The sequence below is a fragment of the Amblyomma mixtum genome, chromosome 2 (assembly GCF_055824585.1).
Source record: "Amblyomma mixtum isolate Tamu chromosome 2, ASM5582458v1, whole genome shotgun sequence".
Taxonomy (NCBI): Eukaryota; Metazoa; Arthropoda; class Arachnida; order Ixodida; family Ixodidae; genus Amblyomma; species Amblyomma mixtum.
This window is the reverse complement of record NC_143013.1, coordinates 115416912-115429604: the sequence shown is the minus strand read 5'-3', so window position 1 is coordinate 115429604 and position 12693 is coordinate 115416912. Positions and strand designations below refer to the sequence as shown.

Sequence of the window (12693 nt, the reverse complement as noted above, 5' to 3'; positions counted from 1 at the left end):
TTGGTTTACAGGCGATACGAACGTCTCCGCAACTAACGCGATCAGAGACTGTGACGCCAACACTTGCAGTTTTTTTTTTGCAGCCAAATAATCTGTCCCCTTAACCAACTTGCAGAATACGCACCTACATGATACCAACATGATACCAACAATGATACAAACAATGATACCAACAAATGATACCAACATGAGTTGGTATCATTTTAGATTCTCTGCCAAATGGCTCTCATTCACCCAGTTCCGTTGCAGCCCGACTCCCTTAGACATGGCGCCCTTTTACGAAGAGACCTGCGCCGAGCTCGGCTGGACCGTGGAGTCAGACTTGCTGCCCAGCATGAAGTCGGCCAACGCGACCGAGATCGCGCGGCTCGCCTCTGCCATCGAGGACGCCGAGAAGAACTTGAGCGAGATGGAAGTGAGCGAAGCCCACCTGGCTAAGGCAGAGTACCTGAGCCGCATCGGAGACAAGGTGGGTGCGCTCTCGCAGGGGCACGAACGTAGCTTCCGGTGACTCTAGGCAAACGTACGGGTGCGCGCGACTTGTGACGTCGCGGCTTTGAGCGGTTTGTGCGGTCAGTAGCTCACCCTTTTGGCTTACTGTAAGCTGTTTAAATCATAAAAATTTTAAGTCTGCCGATTGCAAGGACGCTTAAGAAAACATTGAAATATTTGTTGGCTGTTTGTTTATTTCCCTTGGTCAGGCGCTCAAGAAAACCTTGAAATATCTGTTGGCTGTTTGTTTATTCCCCTTGGTCGAGGAATTTGATTCAATGAGAATATTTCTTAAAACTTTCGAATCTTGTTAGCAACATGCCAAGATTGCGTACACATAATACACACTCTCGAACATTGATTTACTGTGCCCTCATATGTACCGATTGTGACTTAACATTGTTTTCATGACCGCAACTAGTGCTGATTCCGGTCATGAGAATCCTCATGACGTAAATATTTTGCTGGTCTTCATTCGCCCGAGGTAGTTATGCGTTCGGTCTACGACGATCATTAATTGCGTAGGCGCTTTTCTGCAACTTGTCCTTTTGATAATTTCATTTACCCGCTTGGCTTAAAGCGAATAGGTCAAATGTAATTTAGGTCTGATTTATTGGATTGCATTGTTTTTAAGTTTTTGACTTGCTTACCAGCAGCGCTTACCAGCAGCAGCTATCAGGATTATCGCAGGTGCCAGTTTTACTTCCCATACGGCTGAATTGTTTACTAAGTATGAAGTAATTCGTGTGAATGTTTTTCTTGAGTACCGCCTATTATACTATCTCAAATTTTCTTCACCATCAATATGTAATTTTTTGCTTAATATCGCATTGTTAAAGCCCATAGAAAAGTATGTTCAAACCCGATCAACTGCAAAATGGACACTTCCACGAGCTAGAACTAACTATGGTAAACAAGCACTTAACTTCCTTATACCTAATGTTCTAAACAGCTACGAATCTAACCAGCTGAGCATGTATAACCTCCGACCACATGATTTAAAAGTGTACTTTGTAAATAATATTCCATAACTTCTTTTCATATATTGTAGTTTGTGTATGTATCTGTGTCCTTTTCCCCTTTGTAATCAACCCAGCAGTGTATAACTTTCAAATGCATTTGTTCAGTTTTAATTGTTTTTTTCTAGTTTCAAACTACATCTCTGTGTACCCATCAGTTCAATCGTAAATATTATAAATTCTTTCTACAGTGTGCTCGTTTCCGATCTGCCACCGTTGTATGCATGTGTTTATTTTATTATTTTGTAATGGCTCTTAGATGAGCCACAGGCATTTTCAAGCTATTTTCTTTAGCTTTTGGCCTGTGGCTCATCCTAAAGACTGTATGCACATTTGTAAAATAAAATAAAGTTTGGTTTGGTTTGGTAAAACTTATCATGCTGGAAATGATTATTTGCTAAACGTATTTCATACATCTTAGCAATATGCGTTATTAACCACCGCGCAGTAAAAGTGAAAGACGCGAAAAACTGCCGAGCGCATGCTGTTCTTCAACTTCCCCAGAAATCTGATTGCGTGGTCATTTTGCACTTTGAAAACTGAAAATTGGTTTTTGAGGACAGAAAATGGCGCAGTATCTGTCTCGCATCTCGGTGGACACTTGAACCGCGCCGCAAGGGAAGGGATAACGGAGGGAGTGAGAGAAGAAGAGGTGAGATGAAAGGAAGAACGAGATGGTTTACAGGGGTTGAACGTCCCAAAACGACTCAGACTATGAGGGACGCCGTAGTGAAGAGCTCCGGAAATTTAGACCACCTGGGGCTTTTTAAGAGATGTAATAGAGGGCTGCGGAATAATTATGACCACCTGAGGACCTTTCAGGTGTACTGACATCGCACAGCACACGGGCGTCTTTTGCGTTTCACGTTCATCGAAACGCAGGTGCTGCGGCCGGGATCGAACCCAGGAGCTCCGGCTCAGTAGACGAGCGCCCTAACCACTGAGCTCGCACTTAAATGCAGCCAACGCGACTGGAACACCAGATTCTGTCTTACCAGAAGGCTCCCTTGCAATGAGTAGTCACTGCGACGGCAGTGGCTTAGGGGCGCTCCTCGTTGTGATGATAGAGTTGACAGTTCACACCTTCGATACAGAGGAAACGCTCACGAGTCTTCCCCATCGATTGCGAAAAACTGGGAAAATTGCAATATATATGCTTTTGAGGGTTCGGCAGGCCTCGTTTGGCTGTAGCAATTCATGACTGTTCACGTCATACCACCGCATTATGTGACACGTCCGTGTATCACTCTGTTTCTCAAGGAGGCGGCGCTGACGCAGATACGCAAGACTAGAGACGGTCTCCCTGGGCAAAAAGATGCAGCTGCTGTTCCACATTATCCGCGTTGTCTCTTCTACCTCGACCATGACCTCATGACGCGCAACAGAGACAAGGCCAAGAGGCACGTATGCAGCCTGGCTTTCACAGCGCAAGCTCTTAAGGTTCCCGGCTTCTGCGTAGTCGTGACTGTCAGCATCAACAATTACTGCTGTCTTTCTTTTCCTCAAAACATTGCTTTTTTTCAACATCAAACTTGCACACATTATTTCGTGTCATTTTCAACATAAGCGCGCATACATTGTTCATTTTTCATATTTGAGGGTCGGGGGGAGGAAAAGAAAGGCGCAGTAACTCTCACTTCTCAGTGGACACCTCAGCCGCTCTCTGGATGAAGGGAGGAAGGAGGGAGTGAGAGAAGTAAAAGAAGGCGCTCCCCAGTAGAGGGCTCCGGATAAAATTTTGTCACTTGAGGTTCCTTAATGTCCACTGACATCGCAGAGCAGACGGGTGTTTTTTTTTTTATAAAGCGAAATACGGCGTTGTCGTTGCGGCCAGAAACCCAGGTCACTCGTGTCAAGAAACCCTTGTCGCAGGTGAGAGTCTGGAATGAAAATAATTGAAAACAGGACTAGCAATACGAATTCAATCTCGGTGCATCGCTCATTCGACTGTAATAAGTACTTAATTTGACGGGAGGAAAAACTAAATTTCAGTCAGAATTCGAACCCCCCTGCTTTGAGTGGCCAGGCAGGCTTTTTTATTTCTTGCCTTCAAAGGAGTGAGAATAAAGTACGACAGGTGGCAAAATTGTTTTTTTTAATTTGTTTTAAGGAAGGGAGATTGCGCAGTAAGTGTTTCATATATTTAGAAAGCTGCCGCACTCTTCGCTGGCAGCAAACATTTTCAGATTATGAAATTGTATTGCTTTTTCGAAATTGACCGCGACCAGGCAGGCAAGCTCGTACAATTTAGCTACAAGCGGTGTTGAATATTTATGTGGTGTTGTCTAACACGTAAAGCGGTATCTTACGAGTGTCTGCTATTCACTCGATATGCAATTAGAAAAGTTGTAGTTATAGAAATGGTAATTAAGTGAGTAGCTAGGTATAGTTGGCGTTTCGCATCCTCTGTGACCACGGTGGAAGAATAAGCTTATTCTTCCACCGTGTCTGTGACTGAAGCGACACAGTGGCGCCTGCATGCGGTGATCGCAGGAAAAACCCCGCGATTAATACACCGCTGCCCCAACAGATAGCGCGCGGAAAGCAAAAGATTTCAGTGCAGCATCTGTCCCCAGGCGGAACGCTCCAATGTGGTGTTGCGATTATGCGGCTAATCCAGGGAAAACTAATCAGTGCGTGTGTATATAGAAGCGACATTATATGCATGAACAGTAGTGCGGACGACTTCCGCCACAATAATGTGGAAAATGTATAGGGACAAATGTGTGAATGTGAACAAAGCTTTTCGATAGATTGAGGCTAATAATTCGAGCAAGACATGTATGTGCAATTACAGACAACTTGTTATTTTTCACACATTTCCTTCTTCAAGAAACGCTCCGCTAACAGTTCTTGATTTTCATGAAGGAAACTGTGGTCGGAGAAATAGATGGATATATGCTTGACTTGCTGCAGTAATCCCTGGTTCTCAAAGACGATGTCTATGCAAGGAAGGGAAGGGGAACTTTATTTCTACTAATGCTTTTCCTGCGGTTTGGGGGCATCTTCAGGGAGGTCTTGGTTCTATCCGCAGGAGCCTTCTCTGTGGAAGTCGTCCGCCTCTAATCAATGGTCGGTTGACGTCAAGTCCAGGGCTCCGCTGGCCACTGCCGCCCGTTGAGCTCGCTGTGCCAGACCTTGTTGGTCTTCACAGCGGTCGCTGGACAGCAGTCTTCCATTGCTCCGCACTCGGGTTTTGTATTTTGGGGACCACGTCTATGTTTTGGCAGGCCCATGTGATGCGATATAGAGTAGGTTTTTCGTCGCACCAGGGACATTTGTCCGCGTATATCGTAGGGTGCATTTTGTTTAGTATATGTAGGTTTTGGAAAGAGCCTGTTTGTAATTGTCTCCAAGTGACAGCTTCCTCTCTGCTGAGAGATTTGAGCGGTGGGGGATCTCGCATTCTTCTGCCTCTATAGTTTTGTAGTATGGCCGAGTATTCCCTGGGTGCTGGCGCAAGTTCCGCGGTCTCGTCGGATGCTCGGAAAGTAAAGTATCCTCGAGCTATCCTGTCGGCCTCTTGATTCCCTGCCACCCCCGTGTGCCCCGGTACCCACACAATTTTGTGTGGGATCTTGTGGTTTTGTTCTTCCAGGTTTTCAATTTTGTCTCGCTCGCTGCGAGGAGTATACGGAGCGCGTGACGACCTATCCTGCCATTCATGTAATTTCGGCAGGCTGTTTGAGAGTCCGGGAGTATATTGTTAGCGACCGCCCGGTTTTTAGCCCTCCGCCACCGCTAGAGCAACGGTTACTTCCTCGGACTATGCAGCTGTGCAGCCTCGGAGAGACGCGCTGGTCATTTCACGTAAAGACGAATCAACCAACGCCGCCACAGCGATTTTGGTGTCTCCGCCTCTCCAAGACGCGTCTCCATAGACGGTCGTGGCTTGAGCAGCGTATGTTTTCTCGATGAAATCGGTCCTTGCTTCTCTTCTGCCTCGATGGAGGTCGGGGTCCATGTTTTTTGGTATTCGCGCTACCTTGAGGGTCTTGCGAAGCTCGTCTGGGATGGTTTCCGTCCTCGTAATTTCTCGTATCTGCTCGCGGTATCCGAGCCTCTGCAGGAGCGCTCTTCCAGTCGTTGTCTGCAGCAGCCTGAGTTTTTGCGACTCAAGCTGCGCCTCCCGTAGCTCCACAAAGGTGTTGTGTAATCCCAGGGCCATGAGGTTTTTGAGCGCTGTCTTATAGGCTTTGCGTAGCAGGGCATCCGCTTGCTGTATTTCGTCTTTGTTGAGGAACTGGTAGGGTAGGCTGTACGTGATTCGACTAGGCTTCTGACTAGTTTTAGTGTGCCCTCTTCACGCATGCCATGTCGCCTGTTGGTGATGCGGGTAATCATGCGCGCGACGTGTAGCGTTGTCGCTTTGTGCAGGGTAAAAGTGTGAGTACTGCGCTGGTTGGATTGAACCCACATGCCTGTGATTCTTATTGTTGTCTTTTCCGGTATGGGCGTCCCTTCTAAGTAGACGTTGAGATTTAGGTCCTCGTTGGTTGGGACGGTCCGGTTTTGCTTGCCTCTCCAGACTCTCATAGCAGTTCTGATTTCTCGGTGGAGCATGCGAGTCCTCTTTCTGCGAGGTATTCCTCTACACAAGGGTCCGCTTGCTGTAGCCTTGCTTCCTTCTCTCCAAGACAGCCCATGTTTGTCCAGACTGTTATATCGTCAGCATACATGGCATGCCTGATGCCTTTGATGTTCTCTAATTTTCGAGCTAGCCCTATCATACCTATGTTGAAGAGTAGGGGTGAGATAACTGACCCTTGGGGTGTTTTCTTGTTTGGAGTGCGAATTTTGTCCGATGGAAGGTCTCCTATGCCGATAGAAGCAGTTCTATCGGACAGGAAGGCTTTGACGAAGCCGTGGATTCTGCGTCCGCAGTCCAGGTTGTCTAGGCCCCTAAGGATCGCTTCGTGGCTGACGTTATCGAATGCCCCCTTGATGTCCAGGGCCATTATGACATTTTCTCCCGCCCGAAGTACGTTTCGAAGAACATCTTCTTGTATTTGGAGGAGAACGTCCTGCGTCGAGAGCTTTTCTCTGAAGCCGAACATGGTATGTGGTACACAGACGTTATATTCCATGTAATATTGCAGTCTTAAAGTTTCCACCCGTTCGTAAAGCTTTCCAAGGCACGACGTGAGCGATATGGGCCTGAGGTTTTCAATTTGGAGCTTTTTACCATGTTTAGGTATCATTATTACTTCGGCGCGTTTCCAATCTCCTGGAACCGTGTCCGCCTCCCACTTTTTGTTGAGGAAGCCGACGAGCTCTTGTATGAGGTCCTCGCTCAGGTTCCGGATTAGGGAGTTGTAGATTCTGTCCGCTCCGGCTGCCGTGTTTCTGGTGGTGTTTCTTATGGCCGCGTAAACCTGTTCCACAGTTATGGGGCGGTCGAGTTTCTCGTTTTCGGCTCCTCAATACATTCCTTGGTATCGCGGGGGTTGTCATCGCCGAAACATTTTTCTCGTGCCTTCTTGAGTAGGGCGATGTCTGATCCCTCGAAGGAGTGGATGAACCTGTGGATGGCTTTATTGTTTTATGATTTTATTTCGGTCGGATCAATTAGTGCTCTTAAGAGATTCCATGTTTTGGCCGTGCCTAAAGTTCCCCTAAGCGAGTCACTGAGTTGTTCCCAATTTTTTTTCGCGAGTTGCATCGCGTATTCTTCTGCCTTTGTCGTAATTTCGGCTATTTTTAGTTTTAGTTTCCTGTTGTGTTTTTGCTTCCGCCACCTGTTGCCGAGACTGGGTCTCGCTTCCCATAGTCTGAGGAGGTGTGCGTCTACTTCGGGCGTTGCTGTCGTTCTCCTTACACTTCTTGTGCATCGTTCTCGCGTTTCTCTCAGCATGTGGCTCCATTCCTCCATGTGATTGGATACCGCCTTCAGATTGGTTGCAGGCCCCGCGAAACGCGTTCCAGTCGGTCATTTTCGCCTGTTCAATCTGGCGTCTTATGGTGTCGGATGCTATTCGTGTCCGGAGGATTTTAAAGTTATCGCTGCCTAGATTTTCCATCATGTTTTCCCACTGTGACTCCCGGCTCTTCCTTACGAAGGTGAGGTCCGGGCATGTGTCCGTGCTCACACGGTTGCCGATTCTCGTGGGGGTCGCAGGATCTGTGATACTGCAGCAAAAGTATTCCGCTACTTCCCCTAATGTCCTTCACTTGATGTCTTGTTTCTGGTATCCCCTACTCCTGTTCGTGGCGTTGAAATCTCCTACGATGATGAGTGCATTTTCTCTGGCCAGCATGTGCGCTCCATAAAACGGTTCGAAGAGTTTGGCTTTTCTTTGTCTCCGCGGGTTGTACACGTTCAGTAAGAAGGTGCACATGCCAATTTAATCCCTTAGTTGACCCCATTCCCAACCCCTCGGAGGAACAGTGGGAGGCTATTCTGCTCAGCGAGGATCCTGACCGTCAGCACTGGCTGGTGGGGAGGGCCAGCGCAGCAGCAGCAGCCAATGGACTACCGGACTAGGCGGCCCACCCACATGCTCTGAGAATACTGAACAAATAAAGATGTTTTAATCAATCAATCAATCAATCAATCAATCAATCAATCAATCAATCAATCAATCAATCAATCAATCAATCAATCAATCAATCAATCAATCAATCAATCGCTTTTTCGCAATAATTTCTACAAACGCGTGCTCTATATCAGTGTCGGCGATGGTATCGTGCCTGATGCGATGATGGCTTTGCTGACTAGGACGCCTATGCAAGAATTTCGCGAGGTTGCCATAGCCGTGGGAGGCGTTACGAGCGAGAGGAACGGTATGTTCGCCTACATCAGGGGTAATGAATTCATGTTTGTTTTTCTTTATATTGTAGGGTCTGCTCGCGGGCAGGTCAAATCTCGCGCCGCTCACCGCGGGTAGCCTCGGACCCCTTCTTCCCGAGTGGTGGGACGGGGGGAGCGAGGCTGGGAGAAAGCCTTTATAAGGCGCGACCGGGAAGGCTCGCGCTCTCTCGCTCTTGGACCAGCCCTGCCAAAGGACCACCTGACCCAGCTGCCACGACGACGACCGGCCCCCCTGATGTGAGAATAAACCGTTTGTACAAAGTCCTGCCTCGAGTGACTGCCTGTGCGTCCCCGCGCAGAGGAATTGCCCACAAATAATGGCGCCCAGCGTGCGGCTTTAAATTAACACCTTGTGGACGATTTCTCTGCCGATTTTGGGACGTGCAGCCAGACTCGTGGCAGGCCCTCTTTGTTCGGGGCCACGCCGGACCGATAGGGTTAAGGAGCGGGTCAGGCGGAATGTTCGCGGGGTAGCGACTTGTGTAGTGTTGTAAATTTGTTAGGGGTTTTGTGTTATTTATGTAGTTTTCGGGCGTTTTCTGTTGTGTATTTCCGCGTGTTTGTAGATAGATTGCTGTGTAAGTGAATGTTCTTGTTGCCATGAGCAGTTAGCCGGTGCGGCCGGACAGTTGGCGCGAACTATGCCTCCCAGAAAGGATGTTTCAGCCACGGCTTTGGATGGCGGGGCAGCTGGTAGTGAGACGGCCGACGCGGCGGCCGTAATCGGGCAGGTGACTGAGATGTTTGCCGCATTAGCCCGTCAGCTCGGTTCGGTGGCTGGCGCCAACCAGGCCGCAGCATCAGTAGCATCGGCGACATCATCGCGCCCGCGGATAAATATGGAGGTCCCCTCCTTTTCCGGGTACACGGACGCGAAATCAGTCCACGAGTTTTTACAACTCGAGGACTACCAGACGGCTCTGGGCGCCCCAGATGACGTAATGCTAGGGCAGGTCCTGCCTGTAGCACTCGTCGAGAGCGCGGCGCGATGGAGGCGCTGCCAGCCGACTTTCCAGTCGATGGCGGACTTCAAAGACCGTTTCCGCGCCGAGTTCTTGCCGCCTGATTATGAGCGCCGGATGCTGGAGGAGCTCGCGTTGCGCACCCAACACCCAGAGGAAAGCCTCCTCGAGTACGTACGCGCAATGCAAGAGCTGTACAAGAGGGCAGATCCGACGGCAACCGACCGAGATCAGGTTGCCCGTGTGATCAGGCAGTGCCATCCACGCTTCAAGCCGTATCTGCGGGGCCGAAGTTTTACAAACCTCGAGGCCCTAGCGCAGGAGGCCAAGACCGTGCAGGCGGATTTACTAGCCGAACTGCGCTACCAGCCGCCCCCCAGGCCGGCCGAGTCGCTGGAACCGGGATGCGCATGGGATGGAGGCCGAGAATGCGCGATGAGGGCTCGGCGCGCCGAGGTAATGGCCGTGGAAAGGCAGGCGGAACCCCCTGTTGTCCCTCGCGCGCTGGACCCGTACGCATTCGAGCAGCGGCGCCGTGCCGGCCTCACAGGCCACGCGCCGAGCGAGCGTCAGGAATGCGCGGAGAAAGGGGAGAGTCGTCCCCAACCGCTTCGTGGAACGAGGGGTCCTCCGTCCACGCGGCGGGTGAACGACCGGCTTTGCTGGAATTGCAACCAGCCCGGCCACATGGCACGCGAATGCCAAGCTAGGCGTATGCAGGGAAACGCCAGGCGCTGGCGGTGAAGTCCGGTGGCACCGGCCTTTCACCGTCAGCGGGAGAATTTCATGGTTGTGGAGGCCTTTGTCCCGCTCGCCTGTAGAGCTCAGGGAGTCGTCCCGCGCTCAAGCCCTTTTATGCTAGTGCAGTTAGCGGGTCGATGCTACTCTGCACTCGTAGACACGGGCTCAACGCTGTCACTGGTCGGTGACGAGGTGTACGAGGCCTGCCGGATAGGTAACATCCGTGTCAGACCGGCCCAAACCCCGTTAAGCTTAGCAGCTGGGGCGGCAAAGGCAAAGGGAGCAGTGCGTCTTACTATGCGCTTTGACGGCAGAAAGCGGAGACATCGCTTCGTCTATCTGCCTGGCTTGTCGATACCAGTAATTCTGGGAAGGGATTTTCTCTCGAGCGAAGGCATTGTGCTCGACATGGGGGAGAATGGCTATCGTTACAGCCAGCTCGCCCCCCTCATTCCCTTCGAAAGCGCATCCTTGCCCGACTGTCCTGCACAAAAGGTGGGTGTCCACACCTGTGCGACAGAAAGGCGGGGGAGCTCCCTCGAGATGCTGAGAGACGGTGGCCCGTTAGAAGCGATTATTGCGTCTTTCTCAGGACCCAGTAGTCAGCGCCGAAGGCTCGCGGAAACTTTACTCCCGTTTTCGGATTGCTTCACGGAGAAACCGGGCAGAACCGACCTGCTTCAGCACGAGATTCAGACGGGTGATACGCGCCCTTTCAGGTGTAACCCGAGGCCGTTAAGTGCGCATAAGAGGCAGCTTCTCGACTGTGCCCTTGACGAGATGATTGATACCGGTGCGGTGAGACCCTCACAAAGTCCCTGGGCGTCACCAGTGGTTCTAGCGCCGAAGAAAGATGGATCGGTCAGGCTGTGTGTTGATTATCGTAAGCTCAACTCACTGACGCCTACGGTTGCGTACCCTTTTCAGTCGATCGAAGCTGTGATGTACGCGTTAGGGAACGCGAGGTTCTTCACAGTCCTAGATGCAAGCAGAGGGTACCTGCAGATTGAGGTGGCCGAAGGTGACATTAAGAAAACCGCATTCACCTGCCACCGCGGGCTCTTCGAATTTACTCGATTCCCGTTTGGTTTGTCTAACGCCCCGAGCACGTTCATGCGACTGATGGACATCGTGCTGGGCAATGCAAGGTTCAACTACGCCATGGCGTACCTCGACGACGTTGTGATATTCTCACAGTCGTTCGAGGAGCACCTCATTCACCTGAATTCCGTTCTCGATGGAATGAGACGTGCCGGTCTAACCATCAATCCAAAGAAAGTGCAGTTGGCATCGAAGAGAGTGAACCTCTTGGGCTTTGTCGTGGATGATGGCACACTGAGACCGAATGATGACAAACTGCAGGCAATTCTGAACTACCCCTGCCCCATGGATGTGAAAAGCTTGCAGAGGTTTTTGGGGATGGTTGCGTTCTATAGGCAATTCATCCCGCGCTGTTCGGAGCTTGCAAGGCCGCTGAACCTGCTGTTGCGTAAAGGCTCGAAGTGGGTCTGGGGCAAGGAACAGAGTGACGCATTTGTTGCCTTGGCTCGCGCGATAGCGAATACCGCTAGTCTGCGCCTCCCCGACCTGAACAAGCAGTTTGTCTTGCAGACAGACGCTAGTGACTACGGTGTTGGAGCTGTTTTGTTGCAGGAACACGAGGGCAAACTGCGCCCTGTCGCGTTCGCTAGTCGCACGCTCACATCGGCGGAGCGGAATTACTCCGTGACCGAAAAGGAATGCCTGGCGATCATGTTCGCATTGTCGAAGTTCGACATCTACCTAGACGGAGCGGTCTTCACCGTGCAGACAGATCATCAGGCATTGTCTTGGTTAAAGAGGCTCAAGAACCCCGCAGGCAGACTCTCGAGATGGGCGCTGACGTTGCAACGTTACGCGTACGCCATCGAGTACCGCCGGGGTAGCTCGAACAAGGTGGCCGATGCTTTATCGCGCGCACCGTGGAATGGTGGCGGAAGCGCTTCAGAGGCGCAGCCCAGCTTTGTAAAAAGCGGCGTCACCGCTGTTGGAGAGGAGGAGAGGGCGGACGGGAGTGTCGCGCCCGGTTTGACGAAGGAGGAGGCGGACAAAGGTCCCGCACTGTGCTGTGAGAGAACGGAAACACAGCAGCTCGTGGCGGCGACCGCTCGCCTGCCTAGGAGCGAGGCAGAAAGAAATCTGTCTTGGGGAGTAGCGGTCAGTAGAGAAGAGCTGATCGAGGCCCAGAAAGCAGACGGTCTTTGCCAGCTGGTGCTGAAGGAGCTTGCGAGCAGCGCAGCTTGCACCGGGAACGCTGAGGGCAAGTACGACGCGTATCTGCTGGGCGATGATGGCTTGCTGCTCCGCTATATTCCCCAACTTGACGAGGAAGAGGCGATAGCATCCCCTTTCCGAGTCGTGGTCCCGAGAAGGTTGCGGAAACGGTTCCTGCAGTACTTCCATGACTCAGCGCTGGCAGGCCATGGCAGCGGCAGTAAGACTTACGACAAGTTATGCCGTGTCGCGACCTGGCCAGGCATGAGAAAGGATGTGCTGGGATACGCCCGTACCTGCCCGGTATGCCAGGTAGCCAAGCCTCGGGCGGGCAAGCCCGCTGGCATGACGAAGGCGGTAGTTAGCAACTACCCGTGGCAAGTGGTCGCGTGCGATATCATGGGACCCCTCCCTC

The 12693-nt window shown here is 51.0% G+C and overlaps 1 pseudogene; it reads left to right on the top strand.

The window, feature by feature from the left end:
• The first annotated feature begins 265 nt into the window (after positions 1–265).
• On the top strand, positions 266–7638 carry LOC149360652 (26S proteasome non-ATPase regulatory subunit 6 pseudogene; annotated as a pseudogene).
• The last annotated feature ends 5055 nt before the right edge of the window (positions 7639–12693 follow it).